This window comes from Amblyomma mixtum, chromosome 8 (genome assembly GCF_055824585.1).
Source record: "Amblyomma mixtum isolate Tamu chromosome 8, ASM5582458v1, whole genome shotgun sequence".
Classification (NCBI taxonomy): domain Eukaryota; kingdom Metazoa; phylum Arthropoda; class Arachnida; order Ixodida; family Ixodidae; genus Amblyomma; species Amblyomma mixtum.
In genome coordinates this window covers 50210305-50237994 of record NC_143019.1, presented here as the reverse complement: position 1 = coordinate 50237994, position 27690 = coordinate 50210305, and the positions used below count along the sequence as shown (strand labels likewise).

General features: G+C 36.0%; 1 long non-coding RNA gene across 1 annotated transcript in view; it reads left to right on the top strand.

Annotated features, from left to right (window-relative positions):
• Positions 1 to 27690, top strand: part of LOC149332365 (uncharacterized) — a 28058-nt gene extending 368 nt beyond the window's left edge. Inside the window, exon 2 of the long non-coding RNA XR_016285157.1 lies at positions 1 to 27690. This is a non-coding gene — a long non-coding RNA (uncharacterized LOC149332365).

Here is a 27690-nt window from a genome sequence, read left to right as displayed (position 1 = left end):
GTATTGGTCATATTTAGGATCGAATGTGAGCTAGTGAGAGAAAATACAAGTTGGTCGTGTGACTAAGCTAAACGAATCTAAGGAATAGAAAAATAGATCGAGGTGTGAAATGATGTTGGTTATAAGTGGAGCCGATTATTAAATATGGTGGTTTGGTCAAATGAAATACCAGTTCTGCGAGCTACGTAAATGCGTTGCATTACAAAACAGTAAGGTTTATGGTGGACACTGGGTTGAAGATGAGATGTCGTGTGGTGAAAATAGGTCGTGAAAAATAATGCATAAATGGTGTGTTATCTCGGAAGCATTTGGAAGGTACCTTGGAGTCATATTTTATGATGGAAATGTGAGCTAATGAGAAAAAAATACACGTTAGTCGTGTGACTAAGTGTAACGAATTGAAAGAAATACAGTGGTGCACAGGTTATGAATGGGTTCCTTGTTTGAAGAATAAAATATTGGGTTAAAAGATGTTCTTTACAAATGTAGCCGATGATTGAATATGGTAGCTTGGTCAAATGAGAAACAATTCTGCGAACTGAAATGTCGAGTGGTGAAAATAAGTCATGAAAAATAATGCATACATGGTGTGTTATCTCAGAAGTATTTAAAAGATATGATGGAAATGTGAGCTAGTGAGAAAAACAAGTTTGTTGGTGTGACTAAGTTTGAGTCTAAGGAAATATAGTGGTACACAGGTCATGAACGGGTTCTTTGGTTGATGAATAGAATATCGTGTGAAATGATGTTCGTTACAAATGTAGCCGATGATTGAATATGGTGGCTTGGTCAAATGAAGGAAACAATTCTGCGAACTACATGAATGCGTTGCGTTACAAAATAGTAAGGTTCATAGTGAAGAATGGGTTGAATAATGAAATGTCGAGTGGTAATATTAGGTTATGAAAAATAATGCATAAATGGTGTGTTATCTGAGAAGTATTTTGAAGGTGTCTTGAAGTCACTGTTTTTGATGAAAATATGAGCTAGTGAGAAAAATATAAGTTGGTATGTTTTACTAAGTTGAATGAATCTAAAGAATACAAGTAGAGATATAGGCGTGAAATGATGTTCCTTATAAATGTAGCCGATGATTGAATATGGTGGCTTGGTCAAGTGAAACAAATCTGAGAACTACATAAATGCGTTGCATTACAAAATTGTAAGGTTCATATTGGACACTGGGTTGAATGATGAAATCTCGAGTGGTGAAATGGGTTGTGAAAAATAATGCATAAATGGTGTGTTATCTCGGAAGTATTTGGAAGGTATCTTGAAGTCACATTTTATGATAGAAATGTGAGCAAGTGAGAAAAAAATACAAGTTAGTCGTGCGACTAAGTGGAACGAATCGAAAGAAATACAGTGGTGCACAGGTTATGAATGGGTTCCTTGTTTGAAGAATAGAATGTTGGGTGCAAAAGATGTTCTTAACAAATGTAGCCGATGATTGAATATGGTGGCTTGGTCAAATGAAAAACAATTCTGCGAACTGAAATGTCGAGTGGTGTGTTATATGAGAAGTATTTTGAAGGTATCTTGAAGTCATATTTTATGATGGAAATATGAGCTGGTGAGAATATATAAGTTGGTCGTGAGACTAAGTTGAACGAATCTAAAGAATAGAAGTATAGATTCAGGTGTGAAATGATGTTCCTTATAAATGTAGCCGATGATTGAATATGGTGGCTTGGTCAAATGAAACAAATCTGAGAATTACATAAATGCGTGGCATTACAAAATAGTAAGATTCATGATTTGACACTGGGTTGAATAATGAAATGCCGAGTGGTGAAATATGTTCTGAAAAATAATGCATAAAAGGTGTGTTATGTCGGAAGCATGAAATGATGTTTGTTATAAATGGAGGCAATGATTGAATATGGTGGCTTGGTCAAATGAAAGAAATTTCTGCAAACTACATGAATGTGTTGCGTTACAAAATAGTAAGGTTCATGGTGAAGAATGGGTTGAATGATGAAATGTCGAGTGGTGAGATTAAGTCATGAAGAATAATGCATAAATGGTGTGTTATCTCGGAAGCATTTGGAAGGTATCTTGAAATCATATTTAGGTTCGAAATATGAGCTAGTGAGAAAATTCAAGTTGGTCGTGTGACTATGGTGGCTTGGTCAAATGAAAGAAAATTCTGCAAACTACATGAATGTGTTGCGTTACAAAATAGTAAGGTTCATGGTGAAGAATGGGTTGAATGATGAAATGTCGAGTGGTGAGATTAAGTCATGAAGAATAATGCATAAATGGTGTGTTATCTCGGAAGCATTTGGAAGCTATCTTGAAATCATATTTAGGTTCGAAATATGAGCTAGTGAGAAAATGTCGTGTGACTATGGTGGCTTGGTCAAATGAAAGAAAATTCTGCAAACTACATGAATGTGTTGCGTTACGAAATAGTAAGGTTTATGGTGAAGAATGGGTTGAATGATGAAATGTCGAGTGGTGAGATTAAGTCATGAAGTATAATGCATAAATGGTGTGTTATCTCGGAAGCATTTGGAAGGTATTGGTCATATTTAGGATCGAATGTGAGCTAGTGAGAGAAAATACAAGTTGGTCGTGTGACTAAGTTAAACGAATCTAAGGAATAGAAGAATAGATCGAGGTGTGAAACGATGTTCATTATAAATGGAGCCGATGATAGCATATGGTGGCTTGGTGAAATGAAACAATTCTGCGAACTTCATGAATGCGTTGCGTTACAAAATAGTAAGGTTCATGATGGACACTGGGTTGAATGATGAAATGTCGTGTGGAGAAAATAGGTCGTGAAAAATAATGCATAAATGGGTGTTATCTCGGAAGCATTTGGAAGGTATTGGTCATATTTAGGATCGAATGTGAGCTAGTGAGAGAAAATACAAGTTGGTCGTGTGACTAAGCTAAACGAATCTAAGGAATAGAAAAATAGATCGAGGTGTGAAATGATGTTGGTTATAAGTGGAGCCGATTATTAAATATGGTGGTTTGGTCAAATGAAATACCAGTTCTGCGAGCTACGTAAATGCGTTGCATTACAAAACAGTAAGGTTTATGGTGGACACTGGGTTGAAGATGAAATGTCGTGTGGTGAAAATAGGTCGTGAAAAATAATGCATAAATGGTGTGTTATCTCGGAAGCATTTGGAAGGTATCTTGGAGTCATATTTTATGATGGAAATGTGAGCTAATGAGAAAAAAATACACGTTAGTCGTGTGACTAAGTGGAACGAATTGAAAGAAATACAGTGGTGCACAGGTTATGAATGGGTTCCTTGTTTGAAGAATAAAATATTGGGTTAAAAGATGTTCTTTACAAATGTAGCCGATGATTGAATATGGTAGCTTGGTCAAATGAGAAACAATTCTGCGAACTGAAATGTCGAGTGGTGAAAATAAGTCATGAAAAATAATGCATACATGGTGTGTTATCTCAGAAGTATTTAAAAGATATGATGGAAATGTGAGCTAGTGAGAAAAACAAGTTGGTTGGTGTGACTAAGTTTGAGTCTAAGGAAATATAGTGGTACACAGGTCATGAACGGGTTCTTTGGTTGATGAATAGAATATCGTGTGAAATGATGTTCGTTACAAATGTAGCCGATGATTGAATATGGTGGCTTGATCAAATGAAGGAAACAATTCTGCGAACTACATGAATGCGTTGCATTACAAAATAGTAAGGTTCATAGTGAAGAATGGGTTGAATAATGAAATGTCGAGTGGTAATAATAGGTTATGAAAAATAATGCATAAATGGTGTGTTATCTGAGAAGTATTTTGAAGGTGTCTTGAAGTCACTGTTTTTGATGAAAATATGAGCTAGTGAGAAAAATATAAGTTGGTATGTTTTACTAAGTTGAATGAATCTAAAGAATACAAGTAGAGATTGAGGTGTGAAATGATGTTCCTTATAAATGTAGCCGATGATTGAATATGGTGGCTTGGTCAAGTGAAACAAATCTGAGAACTACATAAATGCGTTGCATTACAAAATTGTAAGGTTCATGGTGGACACTGGGTTGAATGATGAAATCTCGAGTGGTGAAATGGGTTGTGAAAAATAATGCATAAATGGTGTGTTATCTCGGAAGTATTTGGAAGGTATCTTGAAGTCACATTTTATGATAGAAATGTGAGCAAGTGAGAAAAAAATACAAGTTAGTCGTGCGACTAAGTGGAACGAATCGAAAGAAATACAGTGGTGCACAGGTTATGAATGGGTTCCTTGTTTGAAGAATAGAATGTTGGGTGCAAAAGATGTTCTTAACAAATGTAGCCGATGATTGAATATGGTGGCTTGGTCAAATGAAAAACAATTCTGCGAACTGAAATGTCGAGTGGTGTGTTATATGAGAAGTATTTTGAAGGTATCTTGAAGTCATATTTTATGATGGAAATATGAGCTGGTGAGAATATATATGTTGGTCGTGAGACTAAGTTGAACGAATCTAAAGAATAGAAGTATAGATTGAGGTGTGAAATGATGTTCCTTATAAATGTAGCCGATGATTGAATATGGTGGCTTGGTCAAATGAAAAACAATTCTGCGAACTGAAATGTCGAGTGGTGTGTTATATGAGAAGTATTTTGAAGGTATCTTGAAGTCATATTTTATGATGGAAATATGAGCTGGTGAGAATATATATGTTGGTCGTGAGACTAAGTTGAACGAATCTAAAAAATAGAAGTATAGATTGAGGTGTGAAATGATGTTCGTTATAAATGTAGCCGATGATTGAAACAAATCTGCGAACTACATGAAGCGTTGCGTTACAAAATAGTAAGGTGTATGATGGACACTGGGTTGAATGATGAAATGTCGAGTGGTGAAAATAAGTCATGAAAAATAATGCATACATGGTGTGTTATCTCAGAAGTATTTAGAAGGTATGTTGAAGTCATATTTTATGACGGAAATATGAGCTGGTGGGAAAATTTAAGTTGGTCGTGAGACTAAGTTGAACGAATCTAAAAAATAGAAGTATAGATTGAGGTGTGAAGTGATGTTCGTTATAAATGTAGCCAATGATTGAAACAAATCTGCGAACTACATGAAGCGTTGCGTTACAAAATAGTAAGGTGTATGATGGACACTGGGTTGAATGATGAAATGTCGAGTGGTGAAAATAAGTCGTGAAAAATAATGCATACATGGTGTGTTATCTCAGAAGTATTTAGAAGGTATGTTGAAGTCATATTTTATGACGGAAATATGAGCTGGTGGGAAAATTTAAGTTGGTCGTGAGACTAAGTTGAACGAATCTAAAAAATAGAAGTATAGATTGAGGTGTGAAGTGATGTTCGTTATAAATGTAGCCAATGATTGAAACAAATCTGCGAACTACATGAAGCGTTGCGTTACAAAATAGTAAGGTGTATGATGGACACTGGGTTGAATGATGAAATGTCGAGTGGTGAAAAAAAGTCATGAAAAATAATGCATACATGGTGTGTTATCTCAGAAGTATTTAGAAGGTATGTTGAAGTCATATTTTATGACGGAAATATGAGCTGGTGGGAAAATTTAAGTTGGTCGTGAGACTAAGTTGAACGAATCTAAAAAATAGAAGTATAGATTGAGGTGTGAAGTGATGTTCGTTATAAATGTAGCCAATGATTGAAACAAATCTGCGAACTACATGAAGCGTTGCGTTACAAAATAGTAAGGTGCATGATGGACACTTGGTTGAATGATGAAATGTCGAGTGGTGAAAAAAAGTCATGAAAAATAATGCATACATGGTGTGTTATCTCAGAAGTATTTAGAAGGTATGTTGAAGTCATATTTTATGACGGAAATATGAGCTGGTGGGAAAATTTAAGTTGGTCGTGAGACTAAGTTGAACGAATCTAAAAAATAGAAGTATAGATTGAGGTGTGAAGTGATGTTCGTTATAAATGTAGCCAATGATTGAAACAAATCTGCGAACTACATGAAGCGTTGCGTTACAAAATAGTAAGGTGTATGATGGACACTGGGTTGAATGATGAAATGTCGAGTGGTGAAAAAAAGTCATGAAAAATAATGCATACATGGTGTGTTATCTCAGAAGTATTTAGAAGGTATGTTGAAGTCATATTTTATGACGGAAATATGAGCTGGTGGGAAAATTTAAGTTGGTCGTGAGACTAAGTTGAACGAATCTAAAAAATAGAAGTATAGATTGAGGTGTGAAGTGATGTTCGTTATAAATGTAGCCAATGATTGAAACAAATCTGCGAACTACATGAAGCGTTGCGTTACAAAATAGTAAGGTGTATGATGGACACTGGGTTGAATGATGAAATGTCGAGTGGTGAAAAAAAGTCATGAAAAATAATGCATACATGGTGTGTTATCTCAGAAGTATTTAGAAGGTATGTTGAAGTCATATTTTATGACGGAAATATGAGCTGGTGGGAAAATTTAAGTTGGTCGTGAGACTAAGTTGAACGAATCTAAAAAATAGAAGTATAGATTGAGGTGTGAAATGATGTTCGTTATAAATGTAGCCAATGATTGAAACAAATCTGCGAACTACATGAAGCGTTGCATTACAATATAGTAAGGTGCATGATGGACACTTGGTTGAATGATGAAATGTCGAGTGGTGAAAATAAGTCATGAAAAATAATGCATACATGGTGTGTTATCTCAGAAGTATTTAGAAGGTATGTTGAAGTCATATTTTATGACGGAAATATGAGCTGGTGGGAAAATTTAAGTTGGTCGTGAGACTAAGTTGAACGAATCTAAAAAATAGAAGTATAGATTGAGGTGTGAAGTGATGTTCGTTATAAATGTAGCCAATGATTGAAACAAATCTGCGAACTACATGAAGCGTTGCGTTACAAAATAGTAAGGTGTATGATGGACACTGGGTTGAATGATGAAATGTCGAGTGGTGAAAAAAAGTCATGAAAAATAATGCATACATGGTGTGTTATCTCGGAAGCATTTGGAAGGTATATTGAAGTCATATTTTATGATGGAAATGTGCGCTCGTGAGAAAAAATACAAGTTGGTGGGTTTTATTGAGGTGAACGAATCTAAGGAAAAAAAGAATCGATTAAGGTGTTGGTTGGTTTATGGGGTTTAACGTCCCAAAGCGACTAAGGCTATGAGAGGCACCGTAGTGGAGGGCTACGGAAATTTCGACCACCTGGGGATCTTTAACGTGCACTGACATCGCACAGTACACGGGCCTCTAGAATTTCTCTTCCAAAGAAATTCAACCGCCGCGGCCGGGTTCGAACCCGCGTCTTTTGGGACAGCAGCCGAGCACCATAGCCACTGAGCCACCGCGGCTGCCCGATTAAGGTGTGAAATAGTGTTCGTTACAAATGGAGCTGTTGATTGAAACAAATCTGCGAACTACATGAAGCGTTGCGTTACAAAATAGTAAAGTGCATGATCGACTTTGTTGAATGATGAAATGTCGAGTGGCGAAAATAAGTCATGAAAAATAATGCATACATGGTGTGTTATCTCAGAAGTATTTGGAAGGTATCTTGAAGTCATATTTTATGATGGAAATGTGAGCTAGTGAGAAAAAATACAAAGCTGGTGGGTGTGACTAAGTTGAACAAATCTAAGCAAATACAGTGGTGCACAGGTCATGAGTGGGTTCCTTGGTTGAAGAATTCAATATCGTGTGAAATGATGTTTATTATAAATGTAGCCGATGATTAAATATGGTGGTTTAGTCAAATGAAAGAAACCATTCTGCGAACAACATGAATGCGTTGCTTTACAAAATAGTAAGGTTCAGGATTAAGTCTGGGTTGAATGATGAAATGCCGAGTGGTGAAAATATGTCATGAAAAGTAATGGATACATGGTTTGTTATCTCAGGAGTATTTTGAAGATATGATGGAAATGTGAGCTAATGAGAAAAACAAGTTGGTTGGCGTGACCTAAGTTTCACGAGTCTTAAGGAAATGCAGTGGTACACAGGTCATGAATGGGTTCTTTTGTTGAAGAATAGAATATCAAGAATGATGTTTGTTACAAATGTAGCCGATGATTGAATATGGTGGCTTGGTCAAATGAAAGAAACAATTCTATGAACTACATGAATGCATTGCGTTACAAGATAGTAAGGTTCATGATAAAGACTGGGTTGAATGATGAAATGTCGAGTGGTGAAAATAAGTCATGAATATAATGCATAGATGGTTTGTTATCTGAGAAGTATTAAGAAGATTGAGAAAACAAAGTTGGTTGGTGCGACTAAGTTGAACGAGCCTAAGGACATACAGTGGTACCCAGGTCATGAATGGTACGAGCCTAAGGAAATACAGTGGTACCCAGGTCATGAATGGGTTCCTTGGTTGAAGAATAGAATATCTTAAGAAATGGTGTTCGTTATAAAGGTAGTTCATGATTGAATATGGTGGCTTGGTCAAATGAAAGAGACAGTTCTGCAAAATACATGAATGCGTTGCATTACAATATAGTAAGGTTCATGGTGGAGAATGGGTTGAATGATGAAATGTTGAGGGGTAATAATAGGTCATGAAAAAAATCCATAAGTGGTGTGTTATCTCGGAAGCGTTTGGAAGGTATCTTGAAGGCATATTCAGGATCGGAATTTGAGCTAGCAAAAGAAAATACAAGTTGGTCATGTGACTAAGTTTAACGAATCTAAAGAAGAGAAGAATAGATTAAGGTTTGAAGTGATGTTTGTTACAAATGTAGCCGATGATTGAATATGGTGGCTTGGTCAAATGAAAAACAATTGTGCGCACCCAATGAATGCGTTGCGTTACAAAATAGTAAGGTTTATGATGAAGACTGGGTTGAAAGTATCTAGAAGTTATCTTGAAGTCATATTTTATGATTAACATATGAGCTAGTGAGAAAACCAAGTTGGCGGGTGTGACGAAGTGTAACGAATCTAAGGAAATAGTGGTTGACAGGTCATGAATGGGTTCCTTGGTTGAAGAATAGAATATTGTGTGAAATGATGTTCGTTACAAATGCAGCCGATGTTAAAATTTTGGAACTACATAAATATGGTGGCTTGGTCAAATGAAAAACAATTCTGCTAACTATATGTATGCATTGCGTTTCAAAATAGTAAGGTTCATGATGAAGACTGGGTTGAATGATATGTCTAGTGGTGAATATAGGTCGTGAACAATAATGCATGAATGTTGTATTATCTGAGCAGTATCTAGAAGTTATCTTGATGTTATGATGGAAATATGAGCTAGTGAGAAAAACAAGTTGGCGGGTGTGACGAAGTGTAATGAATCTAAGGAAATACAGTGGTGCATATTTCATGAATGGGTTGCTTGGTTGAAGAATAGAATATTGTGTGAAATGATGTTCGTTACAAATGTAGCGAATGATTGAATGAATATGGTGGCTTGGTCAAATGAAAAACAAATCTGTGAACTACATGAATGCGTTGCGTTACAAAATAGTAAGGTTCAGGATTAAGACTGGGTTGAACGATGAAATGTCGAGTGTTAATAATAGGTCATGAAAAATAATGCATAAATGGTGTGTTACTTTAGAAGTATTTAGAAGGTAACTTGAAGTCATATTTAGGATGGAAATTTCAGCTAGTGAGAGAAAATGCAAGTTGGTCATGAGACTGAGTTGAACGAATCTAAAGAATAGAAGAATAGATGCGAAATGACGTTTGTTATAAGTGGAGCCGATGATTGAATATGGTGGCTTGGCCAAATGAAAGAAACAATTCTGCGAACTACATGAATGCGTTGGATTACAAAATAGTAAGGTTCATGATAAAGACTGGGTTGAATGATGAAATGTCGAGTGGTGAAAATAAGGCATGAAAATAATGCATACATGGTCTGTTATCTGAGAAGTATTAAGAAGATTGAGAAAAGAAAGTTGGTTGGTGTGACTAAGTTAAACGAGTCTAAGGAAATACAGTGGTAGGCAGGTCATGAATGGGTTCCCTGGTTGAAGTATAGAATATCGTAAGAAATGGTGTTTGTTAAAAAGGTAGCTGATGATTATGGTGGCTTGGTCAAATGAAAGAGACAATTCTGCAAAATAAATGAATGCGTTGCATTACAATATAGTAAGGTTCATGGTGGAGAATGGGTTGAATGATGAAATGTTGAGGGGTAATAATAGGTCATGCAAAAAATGCATAAATGGTGTTATCTCGGAAGCATTTGGAAGGTATAAGTCATATTTAGGAACTAAATGTGAGCTAGTGAGAGAAAATACATGTTGGTCATGTGATTAAGTTTAACGAATCTAAAGAAGAGAAGAATAGATTATTTGAAATGATGTTCGTTACAAATGTAGCCGATGATTGAATATGGTGGCTTGGTCAAATGAAAAACAATTCTGCGCACCAAATGAATGCGTCGCATTATAAACTAGTAAGGTTTATGATGAAGACTGGGTTGAAGGTATCTAGAAGTTATCTTGAAGTCATTAGTGAGAAAAACAAGTTGGCGGGTGTGACAAAGTGTAACGAATCTAAGGAAATAGTGGTTGACAGGTCATGAATGGGTTCCTTGGTTGAAGAGTAGAATATTGTGTGAAATGACGTTTGTTACAAATGTAGCCGATGATTGAATATGGTGGCTTGGTCAAATGAAAAACAATTCTGCGCACCAAATGAATGCGTTGCATTATAAAATAGTAAGGTTTATGATGAAGTCTGGGTTGAAGGTATCTAGAAGTTATCTTGAAGTCATTAGTGAGAAAAGCAAGTTGGCGGGTGTGACGAAGTGCAACAAATCTAAGGAAGTACAGTGGTGCACAGGTCATGAATGGGTTCCTTGGTTGGAAGAGTAGAATATTGTGTGAAATGACGTTTGTTACAAATGTAGCCGATGATTGAATATGGTGGCTTGGTCAAATGAAAAACAATTCTGCGCACCAAATGAATGCGTTGCATTATAAAATAGTAAGGTTTATGATGAAGACTGGGTTGAAGGTATCTAGAAGTTATCTTGAAGTCATTAGTGAGAAAAACAAGTTGGTGGGTGTGACGAAGTGTAACGAATCTAAGGAAATACAGTGGTTGACAGGTCATGAATGTGTTCCTTGGTTGAAGAATAGAATATTGTGTGAAATGATGTTCGTTACAAATGCAGCCGATGATACAATTTTGCGAACTACATAAATATGGTGGCTTGGTCAAATGAAAAACAATTCTGCGAACTACATGTATGCATTGCGTTTCAAAATAGTAAGGTTCATGATGAAGACTGGGTTGAAGGTATCTAGAAGTTATCTTGAAGTCATTAGTGAGAAAAACAAGTTGGCGGGTGTGACAAAGTGTAACGAATCTAAGGAAATAGTGGTTGACAGGTCATGAATGGGTTCCTTGGTTGAAGAGTAGAATATTGTGTGAAATGACGTTTGTTACAAATGTAGCCGATGATTGAATATGGTGGCTTGGTCAAATGAAAAACAATTCTGCGCACCAAATGAATGCGTTGCATTATAAAATAGTAAGGTTTATGATGAAGACTGGGTTGAAGGTATCTAGAAGTTATCTTGAAGTCATTAGTGAGAAAAACAAGTTGGTGGGTGTGACAAAGTGTAACGAATCTAAGGAAATAGTGGTTGACAGGTCATGAATGGGTTCCTTGGTTGAAGAGTAAAATATTATGTGAAATGACGTTTGTTACAAATGTAGCCGATGATTGAATATGGTGGCTTGGTCAAATGAAAAACAATTCTGCGCACCAAATGAATGCGTTGCATTATAAAATAGTAAGGTTTATGATGAAGTCTGGGTTGAAGTTATCTAGAAGTTATCTTGAAGTCATTAGTGAGAAAAACAAGTTGGCGGGTGTGACGAAGTGTAACGAATCTAAGGAAATACAGTGGTGCACAGGTCATGAATGGGTTCTTTGGTTGAAGAGTAGAATATTGTGTGAAATGACGTTTGTTACAAATGTAGCCGATGATTGAATATGGTGGCTTGGTAAAATGAAAAACAATTCTGCGCACCAAATGAATGCGTTGCATTATAAAATAGTAAGGTGTATGATGAAGACTGGGTTGAAGGTATCTAGAAGTTATCTTGAAGTCATTAGTGAGAAAAACAAGTTGGCGGGTGTGACAAAGTGTAACGAATCTAAGGAAATAGTGGTTGACAGGCCATGAATGGGTTCCTTGGTTGAAGAGTAGAATATTGTGTGAAATGACGTTTGTTACAAATGTAGCCGATGATTGAATATGGTGGCTTGATCAAATGAAAAACAATTCTGCGCACCAAATGAATGCGTTGCATTATAAAATAGTAAGGTTTATGATGAAGTCTGGGTTGAAGGTATATAGAAGTTATCTTGAAGTCATTAGTGAGAAAAACAAGTTGGCGGGTGTGACGAAGTGTAACGAATCTAAGGAAATACAGTGGTGCACAGGTCATGAATGGGCTCTTTGGTTGAAGAGTAGAATATTGTGTGAAATGACGTTTGTTACAAATGTAGCCGATGATTGAATATGGTGGCTTGGTCAAATGAAAAACAATTCTGCGCACCAAATGAATGCGTTGCATTATAAAATAGTAAGGTTTATGATGAAGACTGGGTTGAAGGTATCTAGAAGTTATCTTGAAGTCATTAGTGAGAAAAACAAGTTGGTGGGTGTGACGAAGTGTAACGAATCTAAGGAAATACAGTGGTTGACAGGTCATGAATGTGTTCCTTGGTTGAAGAATAGAATATTGTGTGAAATGATGTTCGTTACAAATGCAGCCGATGATACAATTTTGCGAACTACATAAATATGGTGGCTTGGTCAAATGAAAAACAATTCTGCGAACTACATGTATGCATTGCGTTTCAAAATAGTAAGGTTCATGATGAAGACTGGGTTGAATGATATGTCTAGTGGTGAATATAGGTCGCGAACAATAATGCATGAATGTTGTGTTATCTCAGAAGTATCTAGAAGTTATCTTGAAGTCATATGTTATGATGGAAATATGAGCTAGTGAGAAAAACAAGTTGGCGGGTGTGACGAAGTGTAATGAATCTAAGCAAATACAGTGGTGCATATTTCATGAATGGGTTCCTTGGTTGAAGAATAGAATATCCCAAGAAATGATGTTCATTATAAATGTAGCTGATGATTGAATATGGTGGCTTGGTCAAATGAAAGAAACAATTCTGTGAACTACATGAATGCGTTGCATTACAAAATAGTAAGGTTCATGGTGAAGACTGGGTTGAATGATGAAATGTTGAGTGGTAATGATAGGTCATGAAAAATGATGCATAAAAGGTGTGTTACCTTAGAAGTATTTAGAAGGCATCTTGAAGTCATATTTTGTGATGGAAATATGAGGTAGTGAAAAAAGTACAAGTTGGTGGGTTTTACTAAGTTAAACGAATCTAAGGAAAAGAATAGATCGGCGTGTGAAATGATGTTCGTTATAAACTGAGCCAATGATTGAGTATGGTGGCTTGGTCAAATGAAAGAAACTATTCTTCGAACTTCATGAATGCGTTGCGTTACAATATAGTAAGGTGCATGATGGACACTGGGTTGAATGATGAAATGTCGAGTGGTGAGATTAAGTCATGAAAAATAATGCATAAAAGGTGTGTTATCTCGGAAGCATTTGAAAGGTATCTTGGAGTCATATTTTATGATGGAAATGTGAGCTCGTGAGAAAAAATACAAGGTGTGTTTTACTAAGATAAACGAATCTAAGGAAAAGAAGAATCGATTAAGTTGTGAATTGATGTTCGATATAAATGGAGCTGTTGAATGAACATGGTGGTTTAGTCAAGTGAAGGAAACAATTCTGCGAACTACATAAATATGGTGCATTACAAAATAGTGAGCATGAAGACTGGATCGAATGGTGAAATGTCGTGCGGTGAAAATAGGTCGTTCAAAATAATGCATAAATGGTGTGTTATCTCGGAAGCGTTTGGAAGGTTTCGGTCATATTTAGGATCGAATTCTAGCTAGTGAGAGAAAATACAAGTTGATCGTGTGACTAAGTTGAACAAATCTAAATAGAAGAATAGATTAAGGTATGAAATGACGTTCTTTATAAATGGAGGCGATGATTGAATATCTTGGCTTCGTGAAATGAAAGAAACAATTATAGGAATTTCATGAATGGGTTGCATTGCAAAATAGTAAAGTTCATGATGGACACTGGGTTGAATGATGAAATGTCGAGTGGTGAGATTAAGTCATGAAAAATGATGCATAAATGGTGTGTTATCTCGGACGCATTTGGAAGGTATCTTGAAATCATATTTACTATCGAAATTTTAGCTTGTGAGAAAATTTAAGTCGGTCTTGTGACTATGTTGAACGAATCTAAAGAATAGAAGAATAGATTAAGGTGTGAAACGATGTTCGGTATAAGTGGAGCCGATGATTGAATATGGTGGCTGGGTCAAATGAAAGAACCTGTTCTGCGAACTATGTAAATGCGTTGTGTTAGAAAACGGTAAGGTTTGTGATTGATACTGGGTTGAATAATGAAATGGCGTGTGGTGAAAATTGGTGAAAATAGGTCGTGAAAAATAATGTATATATGGTGTGTTATCTCGGAAGTATTTGGAAGGTATCTTGAGGTAATATTTTATGATTGATTGAAATGTGAGCTAGTGAGAAAAAAATACAAGTTGGTGGGTGTGACTAAGTTGAATGAATCTAACGAAATACAGTGGTGCACAGGTCATGAATGGATTCCTTGGTTGAAGTACATAATATCGTGTGAAATGATGTTCGTTATAAATGGAGCCGATGATTGAATATGGTGGCTTGGTCAAATGAAAGAGACAATTCTGCAAACTACATGAATGCGTTGGATTACAATATAGTAAGGTTCATGATGGAGAATGGGTTGAATGATGAAATGTATGGGGGTAATAATAGGTCATGAAAGAAATGCATAAATGGTGTGTTATCTCGGAAGCATTTGGAAGGTATCGGTCATATTTAGGATTGGAATGTGAGCTAGTGACAAAAAATACATGTTGGTCTTGTGACTAAGTTTAACGAATCTAAAGAATAGATTAGGGTGTGAAATGATGTTCATTAAGAATTGAGCCGATGACTGAATATGGTGGCTTGGTCAAATGAAAGAAACAATTCTCCGAACTACATGAATGCGTTGCGTTACAAAATAGTAAGGTTCATGAGAAAGACTGGGTTGAATAATGAAATATAGAGTGGTAATAATAGGTCGTGAAAAATAATGCACAAATGGTGTGTTATCTGAGAAGTATTTAGAAGGTATCTTGAAGTCATATTTTATGATGGAAATATGAGCTAGTAAGGAAAGTACATGTTGGTGGGTTTTACTAAGTTAAACGAATCTGAGGAAAAGCAGAATAGATTAAGGTTAGAAATGATGTTCGTTATCATGGAGCCGATAAATGAATATGGTGGCTTGGTCAAATGAAAGAAACAATTCTGCGAACTTCATGAACCTATTGCCTTACTGAATAGTAGGGTTCATGATGGATACTGTGTTGAATAATAAAGTGTCCAGTGGTAAAAATAGGCTATGAAAAAAAATATTTTCTGAAAAGTATTTAGAATTTATTTTTAAGTCATATTCTAGGGTGGAAATGTGAGGTATTGAGAACAATACATGTTGGTAGCAGTGACTAAATTGAATGAACCTAAGAAAATACAGTGGTGCATAGGACATGAATGGGTTACTGTAGTATGAGGTGCGAAGTGATGTTCGTTAAAAATGGAGCTTGAAAAAGGGTGTACCCGCAACAGGTATGAGTTAACAGTGATTGAATATGGTGGCTGGTTCGAATGAACTAAAACAATTCTGCGAATGACATGAATGCATTGCGTTACTGAATAGTGCGGTTCATTGAATATGGTGGCTAGGCCAAATGAACTAAAACAGCTCTTCGAGCGACATAAATACGTTGCGTAATTGAACAGTACGATTCGTAATGAATACTGGGTTGGATGTTGAAAATGTTTGAGTGGTAAAAGTAATCGCGAAAAAAAAAGCAACAAATAGTGCATTTTCTGAGAAGATACAGAAAACCTATGAAGATACAGTGGTGCACAGGAGATTAATGGGTTACTCTGTTAAATAGGCAAGTGATGTGTTTATAAATGGAGCCGCAGAAAATGTGTGTTCAAAGTATTCACCCGCAATAGGTACGGGTTCCAACGATTGAATATGGTGGCTTGGTCAGATGAACTGAAAACAGTTCTGTAAACGACATGAATTTGTTGCGTTCCTGAACAGTACTTTTCATAATAATGACTTGGTTGGGTGTTAAAAATGTCTGTCGGTGAGAATAAGTAATAAACTTTTGCATTTTCTCGTTGTATATATTACTGGTATGTTCCTACAATGATTAGATATGGTGGCTTGGTCGAATGAACTAAAGCTATTCCCGAACTATATGAATGCATTGCGTTACTGAATAATAAGGTTTACAATGAAGACTGGGTTGAACATTGAAAAATCCAGTGATAAAATGGCCATGGAAAAAAAAAAAATAGCTGTTTTCTCAAGTATTCAGAAGAATGTATTTTGAAGTCATATTGCATTGTGGTTTGTTCAAATCCTATTTGAAGAATAGAATTAAGTGTGAAATGATGTTAGTTTAAAATAGTTGTGTTCTTGAAAACGTATTTCTAACAGTGATTGAATATGGTGACTTAATCAAATGTACTAAAACAATTCAGCGATCAACATGCATATGTTGCGTTACTGAATAGTACTGCTCATAGTGAAGACTGGCTTGGATGTTGAAAATGTCCAGTGGTAAAAATAGTCGTCAAGAAAGAAAAAAAGTTTTCTGGAAAGTATTTAGAAGAATGTATTTTGAAGTCAAATTTTGTGGTGGAAATGTGAGCTATTGAGAACAATACGTGTTGGTAATAGTGACTAAGTTGAACGAATCTAAGGAAATATAGTAATGCACAATGCATTAATGAGTTCCTCTTTTCAATAATAGAATAAGGTGTGAAATGATGTTGATAAAAAATGGAGCTGCAAATAATGAGGTCTTATTCTATTGATTGAATATAGTGGCTTGGTGAAATGAACTGAAACAGTTCTGCGAACGACATCATTGCATTGCGTTACTGAATAGTACGGTTCATAATGAAGACTGGGTTGGATGCTGGCAATGTCTGTGTCAAAATATGTCATAAAAAATTTTTGCGTTTTCTCAAAAGTATTTGGAAATAGCATTTTATGGTGGAAATGTGACCTAGTGAGAACATCACAGGTTGGTAGTAATGAATAGGTTGAATAAATCTAAGGAAATAACAATGGTGAACAGGACATGAATGGGTTCCTCTTTTGAATAATAGAATAAGGTGCAAAATGATGTTGATTAAAAAATGGAGCCGTAGAAAAATGTTCTTTAGAAAGTATACCCGCAGTAGGTATGGATTCTAACATCGATTGAATATGGTGGCTTGGTCAAATGAACCGAAGCAGTTCTGCGAACGACATCATTGCGTTGCGTTGGATATTGAAAATGTCCGTCAGTCAAAATAGGTCAAATTTTTGCGTTTTCTCAAAAGTATTTATGAATAGCATTTTATGGTGGAAATGTGACCTACTGAGTACATTAAAGGTTGGTAGTAATGAATAGGTTGAATAAATCTAAGGAAATAACAATGGTGAACAGGACATAAATGGGTTCCTCGTTTGAATAATAGAATAAGGTGTGAAATGATGTTGATTAAAAAATGGAGTCGCGGTAAATGGGGTCTTGAAAAAGTATTTACCAGTTTTAACAATGATTGAATAGGGTGGCTTGGTCAAATGAACTGAAACAGCCCTGCGAACGCCATGAATCCGTTGCGTTACTGAATAGTACGGTTCATAATGAAGACTGTGTTATATGTTCATTAAAAATGGAGGTGCAAGAAATGTGTTCTTGAAAAAGTATTTACCTATAATATGTCTGAATTCTAACAATGTTTAAATATGATGGCTTGGTCAAATGACCTGAAACATCTTGAACTATGATTGCGCTGCGTTACTATATAGTAATAAGATTCATAATTAAGACTGGGGTGAATGTCGAATGAAGAAATAACATTTCCTATGTGTAGTAATTAAGCGCTCCGATCGAAAAAAAAAAATGATTTGCTCAAATGAGACCTAGAGACAATACAACTTCGTTGTAATTACTAACTAGCACGAATTTTAACTATTACTTCGGTGCACTGTGCAAGAATGCGTTACAGTTAAAAACAGTCAGGTGCGTGACAGTGGCTAAGATGAGTGGTGGAATCTCCGAGTGCAGAAGTGGAAATATGGAGCAGCCAAAAACAAGTTCCTAAGAGAATTATTAAGGAAAATAAATCCACTCTGACCTTCTGACTCAATTGAATGTGTAGGTTTTTTTTGCAAATTTGGGTAATACTGTGCAGTTTAGTGAAATTAACCTGGTTCAACGAATTTAATGACCATTGTGTGTTGTAAATTAAATCCTTGTTATAATGAATAATGTGCATAATGGAAGGTTGGGCTGAATGTTGGAAGTGGAAAGGGTGTCAAATGGACTCAAGCAAAATAAAGTAGCAGTAGAAATTGTGCTTACTTGAAAAATATTTAGCCATTGTATGTTCTTAACTTCTGAAGTGATAAAATATAGGTGTTTGTTCAAATATTAACTACTGAGAACATGGTTTGGTAAAGACAAAAGTGAACAAGTGGCATGCGGAACATGGTAATTGCAGTAGGTTGTGTGTAATGTTGAAGAGGCCAAATATGGAACGATGTGTAATGGTGATAATACGTTGTGGTGGTGAATAATAGAACTAGGTGCATGACGGAAGTTGTGTTAAAAGTTGAAATAGGTTTGTATAGGAAGATGGGCTTATTTGTGAAGGTGGCATTTGTTGAAAATGAAATCGCAGAAAATGTGTGTTCTTGATAGCCTGTAACAAACAGATATTCTCACCCACCCTCTAAAAGTATGCCCTATTGTTCAAATATGGAACAATACAGATTGGTTGATAATAATAAGGGTTTGCTAATCAGCTACAATAATGGTGGGTTATACATAAATGCGTTGCGGTACTGAATAACTGAAAAAGAATTAAGGGCATCACGAAAGTTAAAATGGCTTTAGTGGAAAAAAAAAAGAAACAAAATGTTCATTTTTCTGAAAAATATTAAGCCCAAATCGCTATGCATTGTGAATATGTGAAGTGAGTTAGTGAGAAAATAAAAATAGATCATAATGTCAAGGGTTGGCAGATTGAGTGGCATTCTGCAGATGAATGTGTTTAGTTCTGAATAGCACTGCAAGGATTTATTAAAGCGCATAAAGAAAGCTGGATTGAGTGTTGATATGTTTAAAAGAAAATAAGCAGCAAAAGATCTGTTGGTAAGGAAAATAGCCATAATAACTATATGCTCTGAATATCTGAAGGGATAACATGTTTTTTTTTGTTCTTTTCAGATGTCAGGTCAGAGCAATAATTTAGGTGTAGTGACTATGGTGAATGAGTTATGGTGAATAACATAAGGTGCATATCAAAGGCTGGGTTTTGCAAAATTCAGTGGAAAATTTGTGATCTTAAAAGAATAGCACAAAATATGTATTCATTGTGTACTACACGATAAAATTATGTTCGGGAGTGAGCTAGTGGGAAAAATACAAATTAATGATAGTGGTGAATGAATTTATGATGTGTTGTAGACTTGTGTTGCAGTTCTCAATAAGGCAATAAGGGGCATAATGAGGCAACAGGGCATAGGAAAATATTAGCCCCAATTAAGTATGTGTTCTGAATTTCTGAACTTATAAAAATGGTTTGTTTTAAGTGTCTGCTAATGATTGCGAATTACATGAATGTGTTGTGGTACTGAATAATATGCATAAAACGAATGTTGGGTTGGATATAATATTTGCCGAGTTGTAAAAATGACTCATGAAATAGGAAAGCAGAAAATGTGTGTACTTGGAGAAAATATTTATCCTTTATGTGTTTTGAATTTCTGAAGGGATAGATTATGGTGGTTTGTTCAAATGGAGCTAGAGAGAAAAATAGTATGACAAAGGTTAACAAATTAAAAAAAAATGCATGAACGCATTGCAGTACTGCATGATGGACAGTATAATTGTAATTGTGCGCATAACCGAAAAGCTTGTGTTAAATGTTGAGGTGGCCGAATTGCAGAAGTGCTTTCGTTAAAAATGAAGCCGAGAAAATGTGCATTCTGGAAGAAATAATTCCACAATACATGTGAAATGTGTGTGTTGCGAACTTGTGCACTGATAAAAATACTAAGTAAGTGAAAATGACCAAGGTTAAGAAATGAAAACAATGTGGTCTACATAAATGTGTTACAGTATTGAATGATAGAAAAAAATATGTAACAAAGTCTGTGCTGAAAGTTGATATGGCTGAGTGGACAAATGAGTTACCTGTATAATGAAGCAGCTTAAAAAAATGTTCTTGAGAAAAGGTTTGGCCATAGCAGCCATGTGCTGTGAACGTCTGAAGGGATAGATTGTGGTGGCTAGTAAGAACAGTACAACCGAAGGAATATTTTTTTTTTTCAAATCTAATGAGAATCAAATGAGAAAGTATAACAAGTTTCAATAAATTCAATGGTGCTCTTTAAAACTTTAATCATTTCTGTACCGAACAATAGTGGGGTATACAACGAAGTTTGCATTAATTGTTGAAGTGGCTTAATTGTAAAAGACTTATGTGAAATTGAAGTGGCGGAAAATTTGTTGAACTTGGTATGTGTTCTCATGTAGAAAAATATGGTGGTTTCGTGAATTACATGTGTGTGTTGCGGTACTGGGTAATACGATGTGCATAACGAAAGATGGGTAGAACATTAAAGTGGCCAAGTAGTAAAAAGTTTCATGTATGAATTTCAGAAAATGTGCGAATTTTAAGAAAATATTTAGTGATAACTTCAGAATGGATTATGACCAAGGTGAATTTGAAGAGATGATAGCGTGCACATGAATGCGTTGCGACATGAATGCGCAACATGAATGCGTTGCGATACTCAGTATTTGAATAAAGTGCATAACAAACGTATTAAATGTTCAGATGGCACAAAATATTTGTTCCTAAAAAATAATTATCGAAAATAAGTATCCATTCTGGATGCCTGAAGTGATAGAATGAGGATCGAATGAGGTGGTTTGTTCATGAATTGGATGACTGTGCACTGTAGACGAGTGCGTAGCAGTTCTGAATAACACAATAAGGTGCATAACAAAGACTGGTTAGAGCGTCCAAATGTCCAAGTGTGAAAAAACAAAGCCGTAATAACTATTGCAGTGAACTTCTGAACGGATGGTATGTGGCTGAATTTTGAATGACTAAGGTAAACAATTTTAAAGATATTGCGCTGTACACGAGAGCCTTACTGTACTGAGTAGAACAAGCTGCATATTGAAATTTGGGTTAAATGTTCAAGTAGTTAAAAAAGCTAAAATAAGTGCTTTCTGAACTTCTACAAATCGAATAGCAATGACCAAGGCGAATGATTTTCATTAAATACATTGGTGTGCTTGCATTGTGATAGTGCATAATAAAATAAGGTGCATATGAAGGTTTGAGGTTGTGTTGGAAATAAAGCAGCAGAAAAAAACTGAGCGGTTTCAGATTAAGTATGCATTCTGAATTTTTGAAGTGGATAATGGTGGTTTGCTCAAATATCTGCTTGTGAGAACAGGATAAATCAGTGATAATGACCGGGGTGAACAAATTAAAGGAACGGTTCTGTGAATTACATGAGTTTCTTGTGCTATTAAATGTAATGGGTATAACAAAGGTCTGGTTCAATATTGAAATAGCAAAGTTGTAAAAACTGGTTTCGTGAAAAGGAAGGAGCTTCCCCGCCTCCCCAATATTTAGCCGTGCGTTCTGAACATCTCCGTATGGCAGAATATGTGAAGTTTGTTAAAATGAGCTTGCGAGAAGAATATAGATAGGGTTGGTGGTAATTACAAAGGTAAAAGAATTAGAACGATTGTGGACTGTACATAAATCCATTACAGTTCTAAATATTGCACTACGCTGAATAGTGAAGGCTTGTTTGAGCGTCTAAATGTCCAAGTAGAAAAACTATTCCATTAAAAAGAAACAACAAGAAATGGTCCCAAGAAAATGTTAGCCTCAGTGCTCTGAAGTTCTGAATGAATTGAATGTCCTAGTCTTTTTTTCAGTTGAAAGGTAGTGAGAGGAATTCAGTTTTGTGGTAATGGTGAATGATAAAAAAAAATAACTGTGAAAAACATTAGTTGTGAAAGATGCTGCTGCTTCGAGAAAAGATACACTTGTAATAAGAATGCGTTCTTAACTTCACAGCTGATTTTTTCTCAAATGAGACCTTGTGTGAACAATACCAATTGACGATATGACCAGGGAGCACAGATTTAGACATGTATGTTGCACTACACATAAATGTTCAATGTTTTGCAATTCTGAATAACACTGTCAGTTAACTAAGGTGGGGTTGAGTGTTGTAATGTTCTACTTGAAAAATGGAGCATCAAAAAATGTTAGATTTTGCCATAACGAAATGCTCTAAACTTATGAAATGAGGCACTTGGCGGTGGTTTTTTGTAATAGAACAATATAATTTGGTGGTAACGACTAGTTTGAACAAATTAAATGATAGTGTGCATTACATGAATGCAGTGTAGTTGCTAAATAGCCTAAGTGCTATTTAGCAACGGCTGGGCTCAGCATTAAAGGTAAAAATGCTTGTGACAAATGAAGCAACAGAAGCTGTGTGTCGGAGAAATGTTTTGGCTGAAATGGCTGTGTACTCAACTTCTAAAGTCAAATAATATGCTGCTTTTTTTTTCTTTCAAATGTGGGGTAATGAGAACTATACAAATAGGTGGTAATGGCCTTAGTAAACAAATTAGGTATATAATTGCATTACGGTTCCAAATAATAGAATGAGGTGCATAAAGAGTGTTGCATTGAATGTTAGAAGATTGGCGGAGTTCTGTACATAATTCACGCGTTCCGGTACTGAATAATAATATCGAATTAGGTGCGTAATGAAGTCTGTACATGAATGCATTGTGTTTCCAAATAGAATGAAGCGCGCAACGAGTATTGCATTGAATGTTAAAAAGATTTCCTTACTCAATTCATGCTTTGCGGTACTGAATAGTATAGAATTAAATGCATAATGAAGTCTGGGTCAGGTGTTGAAATTTTGACATGTGAAAGTTTTCGTCAAAAAAGAAGCAGCAGAAAATGTTCCTAAATGAAGTTTAAGCTTAACTGTGCGCTCATAACTTCGTAAGTGATATAATATGGTGGTTTAGTTGCGTAAGCTAGTGAGAACCATGAATAGTGTTACTAGTGATCAGGGTGAGATGTGCTGTGCATGGATGCGTTGCAATACTGATAAATAGAATGGTGTGCTTTATGAATGTTGTCGTGTCGAAATGTCAAGTGAAAAAGTGGTTTTAAAAGAAAGCATGCATTCTAAGGATCTGAAGTGGTTAAACGTGCTGGTCTGTTCAAATTTGAGCTGTAAAACAATGCAAAGCGGTGGTAGTGACCAGGGTAAAGGAATAGAAAAGAGGGCGATGCGTCTCTGTGTGTGATTTCGGACTACTAGGTGTTGCAAACAATGGTGAATGATACGTGTAAAGGAAGTCTTGGTATGAGGGAACGAGCCTGTTTTGTGTTGTAGTTCTGAATAATATAAGGTGCATAACAAAGGCTGGTCTGAGCGTTGAAAAAGTATTTAGCCGTAATAAGTATGCGCTTGCGGTTTTGAAACGTAATTGCAGTTTTGAATAATAGAATTGTGCCTAGCATTGAGTGGTGGCATGTTGAAAATACCCCGCGGGAAGAAGTTAAAGCAACAGTAAAACACATATTCTGGGCTTCTGAAATAATAATGTGGTAGATTAAACTCTGGGTGATTATATTGAAACGGTCTTGTAGAAAATGAATTCATTATTTTTTAGAAAAAGTAACACTGAGGAAATGTTCTCGTGCTTTGAAGTGGTAAAGTATGAGGAAATCATGTTGTAGTTTATTATATAGTGCTAACAAGACAGAATATGTAGTGCTGTTTGAGCATGAAACATAGCATGGCAGAATCATGCCTCTGTTAATGACAATTGTTAAGGAAGGAAAAAAAAAAAAGGCTGGAAGACTGCATCTATCCAAATTGCAAAAAAGCCTGGGAGAATAACAGCATAAGGCTTCTGATGTTTTAAAACTTGAGTATGGTATGAATGTTAAGTTTAGTAATAAGACTTGTTAAGTTTAGGAACGCCCAGTCAAGTTTCTGTGGTCTAAAGAATTTGGTTGAAATAAATAACAGTGGCATAAAAATATGTGTTGTGTAGCTATGAAATGAATAAACTCCATGGATGCTGGATGGTGTGTTGAAATATGATGGGCGTGGAAACAAAGTATGCATTCTGGTAGCAAAGGAATTAGGCGAAAAATATGTTCATGCAATACAAGTTGTCCTGTGGCAAATGCAGAAATAAAGCACTAGGTTGTCATGCCTAAATGAACATAGTTAGAATTGCAAGTGGTGCAAAATGTACATGCTGCAGTTCCGAAATGATATGACATTCAATATGTGGTGTGATGTCTGCATGGCTGTGAACAACGGTTGCACACATATTTGTGTCAGTCTTTTAACTAATGCTGGGTAGCATAAAGCAGTTGGCATATATGGAAAATAAATTTAATGAGAAACTGATTCAATCACTGAAATATAGGTTGAAAGTAGTGGAAATTGCATATGTTTGCAGGGTTCTTAAGTGAAATATGGATGCGTAACAAACTCGTTTTAGATATGTAGAATTGTGGCAAGGTAATCATTTTGCTCGAGTTAATTTAATCAGTGAAAAACTGTGTAAAACTTCCCCTTAGAATATGTGGTTAATAAATGCTAAGTAATGCATGTTCTTAAATGATTTGTATTCAAGAGATGTTGAATCGTAATATTGCAAAATGAGTTCTATGTTCTGAGTTGAGGTCCAAGCAAAATTTTGGATAAATGTCATGTGCCAAAAAGAAAAAGATGTTTAGTTTTAAAATAAATATTGGTTGTGCTGGGGTGAATTAACAAAAATGAATAAATTGTGTGAAGTATACATGCTGATGTTCTGAGGTGAAACTTCGAAGTTTTCTCAAGTGAATTAAAAACAAAAATGCATGACAATGTTAAAGGAAAGGTGGAAACATACGTTTTGCTGGTCTGTAATGGCTATGGAGGTCATGTGGTGGAATAGCAAGTGTAAAACAAAAATGAATATGACAATTTTCATGCTCAAATTAAATTTTTTAAACATTTTATAGTGGAGCCAAATATTGATCACTAATTTGTAAGATATAGAATGCGGTACGTAATGCTGAATGGCACAGAAGCTATAGGAGCGGCATTATTTAAGATAAAACCAGTGTTCTGCAGCTTCAAAATGACACGAGTCTATTGTAAATTGGAGCTAGTGTCTTCCAGTGAGTAGTACGGGGTAAAAAAGGTGACGTAGCAAAAGTTAGGGTGGTGCAAGGTATTCACTTTGAGGTTCTAAAATAAGTACTGCATGTTCAGAAACCTGCGTAGAAGCGGAATTTGGGCAACAGTGCAAAATACCTTCTCCAGCGGTGAAATAATGGTGTAGTAAAAAAAAAAGCAAATTTACTTCTTCAGTAAGCAAGGACAACGTTTCATTATTAATAGATGAGCATGTAGTGCAAATCTGTAGTGAATTTGATCACAGAGGAATTTCAGTGGAAATACAAATTGCTCGAAATATGTGTGGTTGTGTTAAAAGTTCTTTATTGAGTATTATAAGGCTCGTGGCTATGCGAGTGAGTAATGGGGACTAGGTAGCGCTTTGTGTGTTCTCACTTCAGCTGGCAGTTGTAATTGTAAAGGCAGAGTCATAGCTAAGCAGACCTGACTGGAAGGATTCTGTGAGCAAAACTGTTGAGGTCCCCTCCAGCATAGTGGGTACACAGTTCAACCACTGCAAATACTCCTTCTTTGATGTGGTTCACCATTTTAAAGATGCCCAAGAATGAACACCTAATTACTAGTAGCTATTGTTTCACTCATCACAGTTAACCAAAACTATTAGTCCAAACAGTGTTTAAAAAGAAAGGTGAATTCACTAATATTTAAAAGCAGCAGCATGTGTGGTACACAGGATAGTGTGTTGCAAATGTGGTGTAAATGTTGAGTACAAGAATGAGCTTGAACAGTGATTTAAATGTGCAAGGTTGCAAGCAGGTGCTCTCTTTTCCATGAAAACATGTCGGATAATGCTAGTCTAATGTGCCAGGATTTTTAAAGTTCCAAATTAGCAGGTTTCTAGAGCAGTTGAAATTTTTATCAGAATTCGTTTTGACCCTATTCGGAAAGTACACACAGTGGTGGACAAACGTGGCAGCTTTATTCTGGCTTTGTCTGGCATGTATCCAAGTTTTCAGGATTCAGGACTAAAGCAGACCTTGAAGAATGCCTCGGAAAGAAAAAAACATCTGGATTAAGAAGATAACTGAACCGAAACTTTCGTTCACAATAAATAAATAAAAAAAAATTATTGGTGTGGAACAGGGGCAGGTGAAGGGGAGAAGGGAGCCTGCCATTTCAAAAATGCTTGGCATTTCTTCAGGGTCTGCTCATTGGCCTTGCGTTGAGCTGTGTTGTGTTTTTTACTGCATCAACTGCCAAGGGTTGAATATATTGCTTTTTTTTTTTGTCATGCATGCATGCGTGTTGTGTTCTGTTTAAGTTGTATGTTATTAGAGAGTCGTGTACCATCAGCAAGAAATGAAACGCTAACAAGGCAACTGAACCACGGACAGCAAAATACGCAGCTCTTATCCAGGCGAAGCTGAATACTGGTTTCTGCCATTTTATTTTTGAAGGTGCGAAGACTTTTTTTAGAAGTGTTAGTCAGTCTCGCTAGTATTTCTAATCCAGAAGCAAATACTTTCGTGTTGTTGCGTTGCCACCTACGTTTTCTTGTCCGCGTTTCATTCGTTGCTGATAGTACACAACTAATTTTGTAGCATCAGTCTGCATACTGACTTCTGTTTCAGGCAAAATTTAGCATCCTTCACAGTGCAAATAAGGTTTTTTTTTTAATTCCAGCTATCAAGCACTGCAAATTTCTGATAAAGTGACGTTAGTAAAAGACTTTCTGCCATTTTTCCAGGCAGATCTTGCCACGAACGTCTTTTTTTTTTTTATTTGCTGAATTTTTGGTGTGTTGTGCTTCCTTAAAACTGCAAAATTGTCCCATGATACCTAGGCCATTACTCCCTGAATCCTAATATTGTATTAGTTTCCAGCTAGTTTAAAGAATTTTCGTACATGCATATAAGAAATAACCGTTGGTCTACTCCCTTGAAAAACTAATGAATTGGCTTTCTTAAGGGTGGGATATACAATCTAGGTGAAAAATTTTCTAAAACTGAGGTGCAAAACGGATAAAAAAGCATGTATAGCAAGTGACCTTTGTTGTTCACTTGCCGCTGTGGCTCAGTGGCTTTGGCGTTTGGCTGCTGATCTCAAAAACTGCAGGTTCAATCTCGACCGCGGCAGCTGTATTTCGATGGAGGCGAAATACAAAAACGCCCATGTGCTGTGCGATGTCAGCGCATGTTAAAGATCCCCAGGTGGTCTAAATTAATCCGCAGCCCTCCACTACGGTGTTCCTGTTGGCTATGTGCCTCTTCGGGATGTTAAAACCCCTTCAAGTTTCTCCTCATTTCTCACTGAATAAAAACCTTTCACATTA